General features: G+C 40.8%; 1 pseudogene; it reads right to left on the reverse strand.

Annotated features, from left to right (window-relative positions):
* Positions 1 to 12,023: 12,023 nt before the first annotated feature.
* On the reverse strand, positions 12,024 to 14,327 carry LOC139009568 (neuroguidin pseudogene; annotated as a pseudogene).
* Positions 14,328 to 16,466: the final 2,139 nt, after the last annotated feature.

The raw sequence follows: 16,466 nt of genomic DNA on the forward strand, positions 1-16,466 counted from the left end.
AAACAACACTTTACTTTTTTTTTTTAAAAAAAATTTTCTCTTTTTTTGTATTATTTTTTCTTCGTTCTATTTTGATTTTTTTATTCTTATTTTATTTTATATTATTTTTTCCCACTTCTCCCTCCCTTCTCCCTCTTTCATCTTGGTTTCTCTTCTCCTGTCCCCACTTTAGTCTTTCTCATTCCTTTCTTTTTACCCCTTGTTAAAAATTGATTTTATCTGCTTTATTGCTGTTTTATTATTGTAGTCTCTGTGGGCTTACTCATGTATCTAATTTCCTCTCCCCTGCTCCAAGTCCACACACCCTTCTCCTTTCTCTTCCTTTGTTAATTTTCTTGTCAAATTTTTTTTAAAAAATATATTTTTATTAATTGCAGAGAGGAAAGGAGAGGGAGAGAGAGATAGAAACATCAATGATGAGAATTGCCCTGACCAGTTTGGCTCAGTGGATAGAGCGTTGGCCTGCGGACTCAAGGGTCCCGGGTTCGATTCCAGTCAAGGGCATGTACCTTAGTTGCAGGCACATCTCCAGTGGGGGGTGTGCAGGAGCCAGCTGATCGATGTTTCTCTCTCATCGATGTTTCTAACTCTCTATCCCCCTCCTTTCCTGTCCGTAAAAAATCAATAAAATATATATTTTTTTAAAAAGATGAGAATCATTGGTCGGCTGCCTCCTGCACACCCCACACTGGGGATCAAGCCCACAAACCAGGCATGTTCCCTGACCAAGAATTGAACTGCGATCCCCTGGTTCATAGGTCGATGCTCAACCCATGGGCCATGCTGGCCCGGCTAGTCAATTTTTTATGCTTGTTTTTCCTCTCCTCTCTTGCTGTCTTCTTCTCCTGATTCTTTAATTAGTTTCACTCACTAAACTCAAGCCTACCTGCTCTCTCCTCTATTCTCGTTTTCCAAAAATGGATGAATGAGTAAATTTTTTAAAAAAATTTTTGTTTTATCTTTTTATTTATTTACTTATTTCTATTTTTTCTTTTCTTCTCATCCTCTCATTCTCTTTCTACCTCCTCTATCTGAACCATGGTTTTCCCCCTATTCATTCAATTCCTTAACCTTACTTTCTGTATATAAGCTCTGTCTCTACAGATTCTGTCGCTTTCTCTGGGTGTTTGTTTTTTGCATTTTTTTTTTTTTTTGGTTTATTTGTTTGCTTTGTGGTGTTTTCTACGCATACATATTTTTTCTTTCTTTTTCTTTTCTCTCTTACCTTTTTTTCTATTTTCAATATCATTTTTGCTCTCTTTTCTCTCTTCTAATTATCTTTTCTCTGCTGGTCACTTTTATTGGGGTTATTGTGTTGTGAGTACATTCGTGTTTTGTTCCCTTTGTGTAGTGTCTTATCAAGCTGTATTTTGTGCTGTTCAGTCAATGTGGTAGAGAGTAAGCAATGTAACCAGACACCCTGAGATAAGACTCCATCCACAAATGGGACAATAACACTCAAGACCCGATTACACCAAGAGAACCCAAGTATCCCAAGTAGGGGGCATCTCTAGAATACCCAGCAGAAAAGACCTGAGAGATTGCACCACTGGGTCCCACAAAACATCTATATATATATATAAAATGCTAAGTGACCAGCTGGTAGCTATGACATGCACTGACCACCAGGAGCTGCAGAGCAACAGCAACTTTGCAGAGTGCCCTCTAGCATTCCGGGACCCCTCGGGGGATGTCAGACTGTTGGTTTCAACCCAATCCCCGCAGGCCAGGCCAAGGGACCCCACATGCCAGAGGGACCCTGCTCACTCCACAGATGCCCTTCAAGCCCCAGTGCCACCCCAGGTGTGGTCGGTCAGGGAGGCACATGGGAGGTTGGCTCCAGGGTGTGTCCAGCCCATCTCGCACAGACCCGCCCCACTGGCCACCTTCTAATTAATTTACTTTCAATGTGCATGAATCCATGCACTGGGCCTCCAGTCTACTATATAAGACAAATTAAAAAAATCTGGGTGGCATAGCAGTTTGATCTATTACATAGAAACAATCACAAAGAAACAACAATAATGGGGAGACAAAGAAACAACCCCCATACAAAAGAAAAGGATGAATCACCAGAAAATGAAATGGAGGCAAGCAATTTGTCAGGGAAAGAATTCAGAGCAAAGGTTATAAGGACACTGAAAAGAAGGAAAGACAAATTTAACAACATGTGTAAGAACCAAGAGGAAATGAAGAAGAATTAAGAAGAAATGAAGAATACAATAAAGAATGGAAAGTTTCAACAGTAGTCTAGAAGAAGCTGAGTTTCGCATCAGTGAGTTAGAAGACAAGGTAGAAAAAAACATCCAAACAGAGCAGCAACTGGAAAAAAAATACTTAAAAAGCAGGAGAAGAGCCAAAGGAAACTTTAGGACAACATGAAACAAAACAACATCTGCATAATAAGGTTGCCAGAAGGAGAGGAAGCTGAGCAAGGAATAGAAAACCTGTTTGAAAAATAATGACAGAAAACTTCCCTGATTTTGGGAAGAAAAAAGTCACACAAGTCCAAGAAACACACATAGTCCCAAACAAGATGAACCCAAAATGACTGACACAAAGACACATCATAATTAAATTGGCAAACATCAATGACAAAGAATCTTAAAGGCTGCCAGAGAGAGACAGAAAGTTACCTACAAGGGATCTCCCATTAGACTATCTACTGATTTCTCAACAGAAACACATCAGGCCAGAAGGGAATAGAATGAAATATACAAAGGGATGCAAAGCAAGGGACTGAATCCAAGAATACTATACCCAGCAAGGCTATCATTCAAAATTGAAGGGGAAATCAGGAGCTTCACAGACAAAAAAGGCTAAGGGAGTTTATTACCACTAAGCCAGCAATGCAAGAAATACTAAAGGGACTTCTGTAAAAAAGAAGAAATAGAAAGAGAAGAAGGAACACAGGCATAAAGAATAATAATGGCAACAAACAAGTACTTATCTATATATATAAAAGCCTAATATGCTAATTGTCCCTCCAATTGTTTGACCAGTTGCTATGATGCATACTGACCACCAGGGGGCAAACGCTCCAACTGGAAGGTTAGCTGTTGCTGGGGCCTGGCCAATTGGGACTGGGCAAGATGGGCCAGACACACCCAGCAGCCCTCCCCTGGTCCCTCCCCGGCCCTGATCGTGCACCGGTGGGGTCCCTCAGCCTGTCCTGCACCCTCTCGCAAACTGGGACCCCTCAGGGGATGTCAGAGAGCCAGTTCCGGCCCAATGCCCACAGGCTAGGCCAAGGGACCCCACCAGTGCATGAATCCATGCACCAGGCCTCTAGTCAATAATAACCTTAAATGTAAATGGGTTAAATGCTCCAGTCAAAAAACATAGGGTAGCTGAATGATAATATGACCCATATATATGCTGTCTATAAGAGACCCACCTCAAAATAAAGGACTCACACAGACTGATAATAAAGGATAGAAAAAATAATTTTCAGGCAAATGGAAATGAAAAAAAAGCTGGGGTAGCAATACTTATGTATGACAAAATAGACCTCAAAGTGAAGGCCATAACAAGCAATAAGGAGGGACACTTCATAATACTAAAGGGAACAATTCAACAAGAGGATATAACTCTGGTAAACATATATGCAACCAATACAGGAGCACCCAAATACATAAAAAACTTCTGGAAGATATCAAGGGAGAGATCGACAGCAATGCAATCATAGTAGGGGACTTTAATACCCATTAACATCACTGGATAAACCCTCTAAACAAAAAAATCAGCAAAGAAACATGGGACATTTTCAAAGATAGACCACATATTGGAACAAAGGCAAAATCTCTTCAAACTCAAGAAGATAGAAATCATATCAAGTATCTTCTCAGATCACAATGGCACAAAATTAGAAATCAGCTACAATAAAAACAATGAAAAAATGAAACACTTGGAGGCTAAATAGCATGCTATTAAACAATGATTGTGTTACAAAAAAAATCAAAGAAAAAATAAAAAGTATTCTGGAAACAAAAGACAATGAAAACACAACAATCCAAAATCTATGGGACACAGTGAAAGCAGTCCTGAGAGGGAAGTTCATAGCTCTACAGGCCTACCTCAAAAAATAAGAAAAAATGGTAATAAATTATCTAACCCTACAACTTAAAGAATTAGAAAGAGAGCAACAAGAAAAGCCCAGAGTGAGCAGAAGGAAAGAAATAATAAAGATCAGAGTGGAAATCAATGACAGAGAGATCTTTGTATATATATCCTTTCATATATATATATATAAAAGATTAATAAAACCAAGAGCTGGTTCTTTGAAAGGATAAACAAAATTGATGAACCTCTAGGCAGGCTCACCCAAGAAACAAAGAGAGAGGATCTAAATAAACAAAATCAGAAATGAAAGAGATGAAGTAACGACCAACCCCACAGACATAAAAAGGATTGTAAAAAAATACTACAAACAACTCTACCCCAACAAACTGGACAACCTAGATGAAATGGACATATTCTTAGAAAAATACAAACTTCCAAAACTCAATCAGGGAGAATCAAAAAACCTGAATAGACCTGATAACTACCCATGAAATTGAAGCAGTGATCAAAAACCTTCCAGCAAGCAAAAGCCCTGGTCTGGATGGCTTCACAGGGGAGTTTTACCAAACATTCAAAGAACTAAAACCTAGCCTTCTCAGACTATTCCAAAAAATTCAAGAGGAAGGCATGCTTTTAAGCTCTTTCTATGAAGCCAACATTACCCTAATCCCAAAACCAGATAAAGGCACTACTAAGAAAGAGAATTACAAGCCAATATCTCTGATGAACATTGATGCTAAAATCCTCAACAAAATTCTAGCAAATCGGATCCGGCATTACATTAGAAAAATCATACACCTTGCCCAAGCAGGATTTATTCCAGGGATGCAAGGCTGGTACAATATCTGCAAATCAATAAACATTATATATCACATAAACAAATTGAGAGACAAAAATCACATAATCATATCAATTGATGCAGAAAAAGCATTTGACAAAATCCAACACCCTTTCTTGATAAAAACTCTCAGCAAAGTGGGAATAGAGGGATCATACCTCAACATAATAAAAGCCTTATATGACAAACTTATAGCCAACATCACACTCAATGGGCAAAAACTAAAACCATTTCCCCTAAGACAGGAACAACTCCTCGACATAGAATTGGAAGTGCTAACCATAGCGATCAAACAAGAAGAAGAAATAAAAGGCATCCAAATTGGAAAAGAAGAAGTAAAACTGTCTCCCACTGCATGGGAGAACATATTTTCTAATGCTATTTCAGATAAGGGTTTAATTCAGTGATTCTCAACCTGTGGGTCGCGACCCCTTTGGGGGTCGAACAACCCTTTCACGGGGTCGCCTAAGACCATCAGAAAACACATATATAATTACATATTGTTTTTGTGATTAATCATTATGCTTTAATTATGTTCAATTTGTAACAATGAAATTGGGGGTCACCACAACATGAGGAACTGTATTAAAGGGTCGCGGCATTAGGAAGGTTGAGAACCACTGATCTAAGAGAAAGGAAAGCATATGTCCCTACAAAGACACAAATTTTCATAGGAGCATTCTCTGCAATAGCTAAAAAAATAGAAACAATCCAAATCCCATCTCAAAGTGAATGGATATGCAAATGATGTTATATGCATACAATGGTACTATTCAGCAATAACAGGGAATGAAATATCGATATCCACAACAACATGACTGAAAAAAATCCAGACCAAAGCCCTGACGGGGTGGCTCATTTGGTTGGAGCGTCATCCTGTACACCAAAAGGTTGCGGGTTCTATTCCCAATCAGGGCATATACTTAGGTTGTGGGTTTGATCCCCAGTCAGGGTGTGAATGGGCGGCAACTAATCAATGTTTCTCTCCCTCCCTCCTCTCTCTATAAAAATCAATATAAACATATCCTTGGGTGAGGATGAAAAAAAGAATCCAGACCAAAAAATAGTACAAATTGCATTATTCCATTTATATAAAAATCTAGAAAATGCAAACTAATCTATAGTGACAGAGAGCAGGTAGCCGGTCACTGGGGGATGAGGGAGGTGGGAAAGGCTAGAGAAGGGATTACTAAGGGACACAAACTCTGAGGAGTGATGGGTATGTTAACTATTTTGATTGTGGTGGTGGCTTCATGGTACATACATATGTCAAATGTACCAAGTTGTAGTTTAAATATGTGAGTTTACTGAGGAACAATCATACCTCAATAAAATTATAACCAAAGAACTGCATTTCTTTTAACTCATATTTTTTTTCCAAGTATTTAATGAAGCATAAAAAACAAGAACAGAAGCCTGTATGAAAAACTATTAAGTACAGCCCTAAACGATTTGGCTAAGTGGATAGAGTGTCAGCCTGTGGACTGAAGGGTCCCTGGTTTGATTCCCGTCAAGGGCTCATGCCTGGGTTGGGGGCTCGATCCCCAGTAGGGGGTGTGCAGGAGGCAGCCAATCAATGATTGTCTCTCATCACTGATGTTTCTATCTCTCTCTCTTTCTCCCTTCCTCTCTGAAATAAAAAAATATTTTTTTTAAAAAACTGTTAAGTACAGTGTGTAATAGAAAACTACTGGAGCCTGGCTGGTGTGGCTCAGTGGTTGAGCATTGACCCATAATCCAGGAGGTCACCAGTTCAGTTCCTGGTCAGGAATTCACATACCTGGATTGCAGGCTCAATTCCCAGTGATGTTAATGTTTCTATCTCTCTCACCCTCTCCTTTCCTCTCTCTCTCTCAAATCAATAAAAACATTTTTTAAAAGTTTTAAAATTGACTGTGGTGATGGTTGCACATATCTGTAAATATACTAAAAACAGTGAATTGTACACTTTAAATGGGTGAATTGTGTGGTATGTGAGTCATATCTCAATGAAGCTGTTTAAAAAAATCTGTCTGCTCTTTTTAATGTATTTTTTTATTGATATCAGAGAGGAAGGGCGATGGAAAGAGAGATGGAAACATCAATGATGAGAGAGAATCATTGATTAGCTGCCTCCTGTGAGTCCCACACAGGGGACTGAGCCAGCAACCCAGGCATGTGCCCGGACCGGAATCGAACCATGACCTCCTGTTTCACACGTCAACACCTAACCACTGAACCATGTCAGCCAGGTTCTAGCTACTCTTTTTTTAAAAAATGTATATATTAATTTCACAAACTTTTTAACCTAGAGAAGAGGAGATACTATAGGCAAGTATGTGATTAAGAAGTGAAAAGAGCCTGGCCGGTGTGGCTCAGTGGTTGAGCGTCAACCTATGACTCAGAAGGTCACAGTTTGATTCCCAATCAAGGCACATGTCCGGGTTTGGGCTTGATCCCCAGTGCGGGGCATGCAGGAGGCAGCCAATCAATGATTCTCTCTCATCATTAATGTTTCTATCTCCCTCTCCCTTCATCTCTGAAATCAATAAAAATATATTTTAAAAAAGAAATAGTCTTGCCCTGACCAGTTTGGCTCAGTGGATAGAGTGTCAGCCTGTGGACTGAAGGGTCCCAGGTTCTATTCCAGTCAAGGGCATGGACCTTGGTTGCGGGCACATCCCCAGTAGAGGGTGTGTGGGAGGCAGCTGATCGGTGTTTCTCTTTCATTGATGTTTCTAACTCTCTATCCCTCTCCCTTCCTCTCTGTAAAAAAATCAATAAAATATATTTTTTTAAAAAGAAAAGAAATAGTCTTTCTCTCAAAGATTATTTGATTATTGGAGATAATGTGTACAATGCCCTTGGCACAGTCCATAGCACATGGTGAGCACCCAATACATGTGGATTATCATTATTAAGGTATATATGGTACCCAAACTACAATAAAGGGCCTAAGCTAATGGCAGAAAGGCAATTTCTATCCTGTACATTTCGCTTAAGAAAGTATGGCAACACTTAAAATATTTATAAACTAGAGGCTGGATGCACAAAATTCATGCAAGAGTAGGTCTTCTCAGCCCCGACTGTCTCGGCCCTCGCAGCCTCGGCTTCGTCTGGAAGGTCGTCGGGACGGTCATTCCACTGTTTTGGCCGTTTGGTCAATTTGCATATTATGCTTTTATTATTATAGATATTTCTATCCCACATGGTTTAAGTATTTTTGAAAGTTAGTAAACAGTAAAAACTTGTCTATCTAGAATGACTTATTTTAAAGAGTATATATAACAGATTTTACTTATTTATGTAAATAGGAAAAACCCCTATCATGGGTAGGTTAAGTCACAGTTTTGGAGAACATATTTAGGTTAATTTTAAAGGAGGGAACACCATCTACAATGATGGTAATGACCGTGGAATTTTAATAACACTCTTGAATTCCAGGACTCAGCCTTTGAGCCAAGTGTTTTGAAACCTGGCTTTAAGAATTCCTAAGTAACTCTTCTTGCTTATAAGGGTCCTAAGAATCTTCAATGCCAGGGCAAAGCAAAACTACACTCACAGAAAGCCACTTGTTTCCTTCCATTGCTCTGCTGAGGCTTAGATGAGAAAGCTCAAGGGTACAAAACCCAAAAAGCTCAAATGTTTAAAATACCATGTTGCTCAGCTCTCGCTGGAATCTCTTTCCTTTTCCCCTTCATCTCTTGTTTCCATGTTTCTGCTGAATCCTGGGTAATGTCTGAGGCTCTGAATCTTTGGCTCTCTTAATACACGGTGGCATTTCTTTCAGCGTCTTCATTTCCTCAGCCAGTTTAGGAGTTAAACCTTCAAGCCGTGCAGGAAGCTCGGTGAATAACCACCACCTCCCTGTGGGCGGATGAAGCCTGCCCCCACAGAATGCTCCTCATGGAAGGAGGAAGAGCCTCCTTGGGAATGAGCTCCTCTGAGAAGATCGTCATGAAGTTACTGAAGAGGTTAAATGAAAGGCTTGGAAAAAACCCATTATCAGAAAGACGCAAAAGTTCTTCTGGGTCAGGACCTGTTTGATCTGTGAGTTGAGGGAGGTCCAGGGGAGATCCAGGTTTTCCTCGGGGCTTCTTTTAAGCTCGAAGCCCCACATGTAATACATGCCAGGGTAAAGGCTGGCAGCAGCAAGGATGGCAAGGACAACAGCAACGGCCTGAAAACTGAGCACCATTTCCATGTTATCAGAGATAAGGCCACAGAAAAGGATGCTTGTAGATCCTACCAGTGCAGCCATTTGGTTAATTTAATAAGCTGAGGCCGACTTTCATGTCTAGTTAAAATCTCAGCAAACAGGGCACACTCTGCTTGCTGAATAAAGGTGGGCCTGCTATGGAAAGCACATAATGATACCATCAGGTGACGTCCACTGAGCCAGTCACCTTCGTGATAGTATTTCCAAGGAAACCAAGGAAGCAGGAAGGCTATTGCATATAAAGTGGCACCATACAAAAACACAACTGTGACAGCTGGAACAGCAGCCGGCTTTCAAGTTATAGTAAAAATACCCAGCCAGGCCATTAAGAGCATTCCAGATCATTAAAATTATCTAGAAGGAAAAAAAAAATCACAGCGCTACTTTAGTGTAGTTAACACTGATGAAAATGACCCTTGGATATTTACTCAATATGATCGAACCAAACCTGACCATTTAAAACACTCAGTGGTCAAGGAACTAACTGGGGCGCCTGCAGACATGTTAACATTAACGGTGGATGCCACTCAGAGGGCCAGTGCGCGTCACTTTGTGTTTAGCATCACTGCGCCAGAGTTCACATGAATTATTTTATTAAACCCCTAGACAGTCCTGGGAAGTAGGTGCAGCTATTACTCCTACTTTACAAAAGAGGAAACTGAGGGCCAGAGAAGTTAAGAAACTTGCCTAGCTAGTAAGTGACAGAGCCCGGTCTGACCCAAGGCGGATGGAAAGCACTCAGAGTCCCTATGCTAGACGGCCTCCCACAAATACACAGGGCCACGCCTCAGCCAAGAGGGTGGCCTGCGCATACACCACGGCGTAGTTTCACATAATTTCATGAAGAAAGGTAAAAATCTCATTGTTGCTAGCCAGGACCAAGAACTGAGTTACAATACAATTTGTGGATACCCTGGGACTTTCCAAGACATAGAATATCTTTACAATGATTCTAATTGTTCCAAGTAAGAGAATTTTTGAGGTAGCCAAAGCTGACCCTTTGAACTCTCTTTTATATTTTAAATGGCAATCCTCTCTCTGACCTCATACAGAGGACCTGGGACATGGCTACTCTTGTCTTAGAGTGTCTTTCAGCTGTGTGAGGAATTGGCTCTTTGGAGAATCACAAGAGTGCACAACTGTGAGGAAGAGAAACTGTCCTAGCTGAAGGGAAAAGAAGGGCTCCGTCTCACTTGGTAAAAGGCCGCTTCTGAAATCTTGTACAGATGTAAAAAAAACTTCACAGAGTGAAAACTGAATAAAGAATTTAGCATTTCAATCCCTAACGTTATCATAGAGTAAGCCAGAGCAATGGGCTTGGTACTTAAAAGTGTCATTTTTTGCCAAAACCGGTTTGGCTCAGTGGATAGAGCATCAGCCTGCAGACTGAAATGTCCCAGGTTCGATTCCGGTCAAGGGCATATACCTTGGTTGCGGGCACATCCCCAGTAGGAGGTGTGCAGGAGGCAGCTGGTCGATGTTTCTCTCTCATCGATGTTTCTAACTCTCTATCCCTCTCCCTTCCTCTCTGTAAAAAATCAATAAAAAATATTTTTTTTAAAGAAAGTGTCATTTTTTTCCATGCAGATATCTTCTTCCCCTTCCCCTTCCCCCTCTTCTTTTTTTTTTAAAGGAAACTGGTCAACATTTACTGTTTGCATAAAATAGCTGATGGGTGGCACAATTCCACTGGACACTAGTTAACTTTGAGTCCATACCCACTAGCTATGATTATATAAACAGACTTAACACTTTATTCTCCGCATTCACTCAACCTTTTTTGAGCTTTTGCCAGAAACCTAATTTGCATAGAGTATGACTCTACTTGAATATGTCTTAATATATTTTCTAATTTATAAAAGTAAGACTTATCCAAGATTTAGACATGCTTAACTCATGGCCAGGGAGAGGCATTTATGATATTATTAGAGGCCCAGTGCACGAAATTCATGCAAGGGTAGGGTCCCTAGTGGCTGCCGGCTGGTGCCTCCCTCCCCTCCCCCCCGGCTGCCTGCTGCCACTGCTGGCTGGGGTGGGGCCAGCCGGGGGAGGGGCCAGGGGCGGTTGGCCGGCCAGCCCTGCCCCATGGTTGAACTCCGGGTCAAACTCCCAGTCGAGGGGACAATTTGCATATTAGGCTTTTATTATATAGGACTAGAGGCCCAGTGCACAAAAATTTGTGCGCTCGGGTGGGTCCCTCAGCCCGGCCTGTGCCCTCTCGCAGTCTGGGACCCTTTGGGGGATGTCCACCTGCTGGCTTAGGCCTGCTCCCCAGGGGGGGTTTGGGCCTAAGCTGGCAGTCAGACATCCCTCTGGCAGCCCAGGAGCCCTCGGGGGATGTCCATCTGCCAGCAGAGAGCAGGCCTAAGCTGCAGTCAGACATCCTTAGCGCTGCTGAGGAGGTGGGAGAGGCTCCCACCACCACCGCTGTACTGGTAGCCGTCAGCCTGGCTTGTGGCTGAGCAGAGCTCCCCCTGTGGGAGCGCACTGATCACCAGGGGGCAGCTCCTGCACTAAGCGTCTGCCCTCTGGTGGTCAGTGTGTCTCATAGTGACCAGTCATTCCCAATCGTTCTGCTGTTAGGATCAATTTGCATATTACCCTTTTATTATATAGGATTGTCCACCCTACCTGGAAGGGTTCACAGAAAAGAAACAATGAGATGGCATCCTTTAGCTAAAGCCAGAGAGAAGAAATAGAAGCAAGCCCTTCATTTTAATCCAAAGTTCTCCATTCATTTCAATATAAAGTTCTACATTCAGTAGTACAAACTTGTATTTTTTGTTCATAAGTAAAGTCAGTTTTATTAATAGATTTCCACATGTCCAGAGCAAACAATAAATTCCAAAGGAAAAAACCTACACACAGTGAAACTGGTAGTATCCCAAGATGACAAAAAATATATATAAATATTTACACCCACAATCACTGCCACGTCCGAAAACCTTTATTCTTCCGACCTTTCTTGGGTATCTTCTTCTTCTTAATAGGATTCTGATTCTCATCAAGATGAGGGGTTCCTCTTGTCAAAGCACTGACATCACTGAAGTGCGAGAGAGAATGAAGCTGTGAGCTCATGACATTTGAGCGTTTTCATCGTCCTTTCTCTCACTCACTGACACTTAAACGCACCATCACGCTCTCCCCATAGTTAATCCTGTGTTGATCCTCTTGACTCTGGCAAGTACCATGATTATGCTGGGCATCACGGATTTCCTCTGGAACATCTGAGGTTCTGCTCCTTAAGTTCATGAATGACAGAGCTGCCAATGCTTGCCTCTTGGCTCGTTCTAGACCAGGGGTGGGCAACCTTTATGTGAGTGCATGCCAAAACCAGCAAAATCTCTGACTCAAAATTCTTTTGTGTGCCAACCCTAATTTTTTTAGAACATATTACACCTACATCTCTTAAGGTGTACGTATGTGAAGAACCTTGAAGAAATAATAAAATTCATTCGAGTGACAAAAACACAGTATGATGATGATGAAAAATACATTCATTTTTTATTTATTTTTTAAAATATATTTTATTGATTTTTTACAGAGAAGAAGGAAGAGGGACAGAGAGTTAGAAACATCAATGAGAGAGATTGATCAGCTGCCTCCTGCATGCCCCCCACTGGGGATGCGCCCGCAACCAAGGTGCATGCCCTTGACCGGAATCGAACCTGGGACCCTTGAGTCTGCAGGCCGACGCTCTATCCACTGAGCCAAACTGGTTCGGCAAAAAATACATTTATTTTTTAATGTATACATGTACACTGATAGTCCGGCAGAAAACTTTATGACTCCATTTGATATTATCAGTGGGACTTTTGCTGCTGCATCACTGATGACAGAAATTTTACATCAGGTTTATATTTCATGACCTTCAGAGATATGCACGAGCTACTACTTTCATCTGTCAGGCTACTCCTATTATGAGACTTAACAAAATTCATCACTGAGAACAGAGATTCACAAGCATATGTGGATGAAAACATGGAGAGTAATGCTGTTGTAAAGTTTTTTAAACAGAAAAAATTTTCTGGAATGGCATTCCAAGTCCTCAATAGTTCGTTTTCGACACTTCTCTCTGGTATTCCTGTCTCTAATCACTTTTTTTTTCAATGTTTTCCAAGTCAACTCTAAGGTCAATAAATTTCTGCTTCTAAATTGAGCTACTCTGAAATTCAATCAACCGCATTTCAAAGTAAGCCATGTCTATCCATGAAAACATTTGTAAGTTTAGTTCCTCCCATTTCATGCTGTCTGGAAACCTCATGAATTTTGCTGTCCCTTCCAGTTCTCTGAATTTCGCAAATCTTGAGAAGAACTGCTCAATAGTTGACTCGATGATGTTTAAAAACAGCTTTTGAAGGCTTTGACAGTCTGTTCTGTCATCTTTTGGGAGGTCTTTGATGTGCCTCTTGAGGTTTGGGAAATATCTAAATCTCTCACCATCCACATCCCTCTTAAAGATTTCCAGTTTCTTTTCAAAAGCCTTTATGCAACCAAACATAACATCAAGTGTCTGGCCAGTTCCTTGTAATTTAACATTTAAGTCATTCAAATGTCCACAAAAATTGTAAATGGAAGATTATAAGGGAGGGTTTTGCGTGCCAGCAAAAGTTACTGGCGTGCCATGTTTGGCATGCGTGCCAGGGGTTGCCCACCCCTGTTCTAGATGCTTCTTCTCCCGCTCAGCCTCTATTTCATCATAACGTACTGGAACCAAGCGGGTGGAACATATTTCTTAACTGCTCCATTTGCGGATTTCTTCCCTGAAGCCCCAGACTGTCCTTCCTCCGTTTCATCTTCCTCATCCTCAGAGCTCAACTTGCTCATCATATTGCTGGGATGAGGCTTAACTCGAGTGGATCATTCTCACTGAGGCTGCCCGTCACGGCAGTCATGAGCAGTTTGTCAATTTAATGCTTCAGTTTTTGGTCCATGGGACGAAGTTTTTCCAAAACAGTGCGAATCTCCACCAGTCTCAAAACTGCAGCATGCCCCTGAAGAGACCCTCTAAGGCTTTGTCCAGGATGAGATGACTCATCCACAAGGTACATGAGCAGCAACTGGTCTTTCACTTCCAAGAGGCTGAAACCCTCTCTGTAGGATAGGCTCTAGCTTGAACTTTTTTTTTTTTGTCAGAGCTTGAACTTGTGCAGTTACAGCCATTACCTGCTCCTGGAGGTTTTTCAGAAGGGCCACCGCTCTCGGCAGGTCTGACTCCAGCACCACCATCGTCCCAAACTTGTATTGAAAATTTATTTTTTCTTTTCTCCTGACAGACTATATAGTTTTGGCCCAAAGGACATACCTAAGACGGATATAGAAAAAAACACATTCTGATCCTTGTTCTGATCAATGTCCCTCTTAAACCTGGCGATTGTCTTATTCTTTCTGTGACGTGGTTTACTCCGCTGGAAAACAGGAAAAGGTTAACCAAGCTAGAGGTAGGCATAGATTCATCTTCCTTTTCATCTTGATGGTAGTTTTAAAATAGCACCATGAGTTTCCTGTTTCATCCCTGCCTTACTGGAATACTGGTCTCCACAACCTTTATTGAATCAGAAAACAAACAAATATTTAGATAACTTGAGAGCTGTAAGTTGCTTGAATAAGCCTTGGGAAATAACAGACACTGCAGTCTGTATTGCCTGATTTCTTAGAGAATGGAGGGCAAATCTGGTGGGGAGAGGGTATGTAGCTCAAATGATCAAACTACCAAAGTCTCTGAGCTTCACTTTGCATTGGGGAGAGAGGAAGAGAAACTGTCCCCCAAGAATAATTCCAGTGTTATGGAAAATAGGGCCCGAGAATTACCATAAGTGGCTACTAAAACCCTATGCAGACCATGCACACACAGACCGAATAAAGAATATTTTGCCCATATGTGTACTAGTATTCTTACAATATTTGTAGATGCAGCTGTAATGAGAAAATACAAACCTGATTTTTTTTGTCATTACGCAGTGTTTAAACACTTGAAATGTACAAGTTTAAAAACTTGAATATACAAGTACTATTATGTGGATGTCAGCCAACATTTTTGGCTTTCAAGATAAATTCTCAGATTTGCAAAAGCTGTGAACTACTGGTGAAGACCCCACTCTTGGGAGTTACGTCTGGCATAAGTGAGAAGAAAGATTGAGGCTAGAGGTTACCGGATTACTAAGAGGGCCGAAAACAAGAGTCAGAAAACCCAAAAGCCAATGTACAAATTTAGCCCAAATTTAGATTCTAAACACTCTTCTTTTCCTTAGTTTCATTTCAGGCATGCTACAAGAAGAAGCACGCCACACCCTCTCAACTGACCTATCATTAAGCCAGAGGGCAGGAATTTAGAAACTCCGAATTTTGCAAAGGGTCATAAACTTGCTGAGCTGAGATCAAATTTTTAAAAAGAATTTGAGTTAAGCATCCATCCTGACTGAAATATGTGAATAGAAGGTTTAATAACACTATGAAAATTCTATAGCCTGAACTTCTCTTTGTTTGTACATGTTAAGAAAAACCTTATTTCAACTTGCAGAAGAACTATCAATGTTTTATTTTCAATTGCCATCCTAATAAATACTTATTTCTGTAAGTAACTGACTTACAACTTCTGTTAAGTATCACCACTTACAATTTTTTTAAGCCACCACTGCTACATAAAGACTCTCCTTACCTGATTTTACTATAGCAACAAAACACAGAACAAGAATATTTTATCTTTACAACCAGGGGCAAAGGACCTCTGGTTCCTCTTTACCACAAAGCGTTTGAAAGTGGCAAAATGGTGCCATGACTGGGCTGGGCAGGGGCATTAAACACCACCGGGGTTGTTATTCATTAACCTCCTACGAAATCAAATGTTTGCTGCTGAAGAGACTGCTAGGGATTACTTCTAAGCTAAATAGCCTCCAAAGGAAGGCTGGCGACCCGCAGAGGCGGGCTTTTAGCATTGAAAGTTAACATCTTTTTAATGCCGTGTAGTTCAAGCTTTTCCAGGAAAAAACAAACAAAGAAAAAAACTTTCCCTTAAATAATGTCCTTAAAAAGAATGCACTAACACCAAAAGGCAGAAAGCATGGTGCTTTTTTTTTCATTTTAAACTATCAATAACTTTAATTCTCCAGGTCTCTCTTTCTTTCTTTTCTTTCTTTCTTTCTTTCTTTCTTTCTTTCTTTCTTTCTTTCTTTCTTTCTTCCTTTCTTTCTCTTTTTTTTCTTTTTTTATTCTTTTTAAAAAAATATTATAATAAGTATTACAAAGGGTATTACATATGTGTCCTCCCCCCCCGCCCCTTTTTCTTTTTGAAGGAGAATGGTAAAGAATGTTTCAGTACACTTTCCCATTTGGGGTCAAAATGAGCTATTTGTCATGAAGAAAAACCTT

Source organism: Myotis yumanensis, unplaced genomic scaffold (genome assembly GCF_028538775.1).
Source record: "Myotis yumanensis isolate MYYU_CA2020_CCGP unplaced genomic scaffold, mMyoYum1.0.hap1 SCAF_4, whole genome shotgun sequence".
Lineage (NCBI taxonomy): Eukaryota > Metazoa > Chordata > Mammalia > Chiroptera > Vespertilionidae > Myotis > Myotis yumanensis.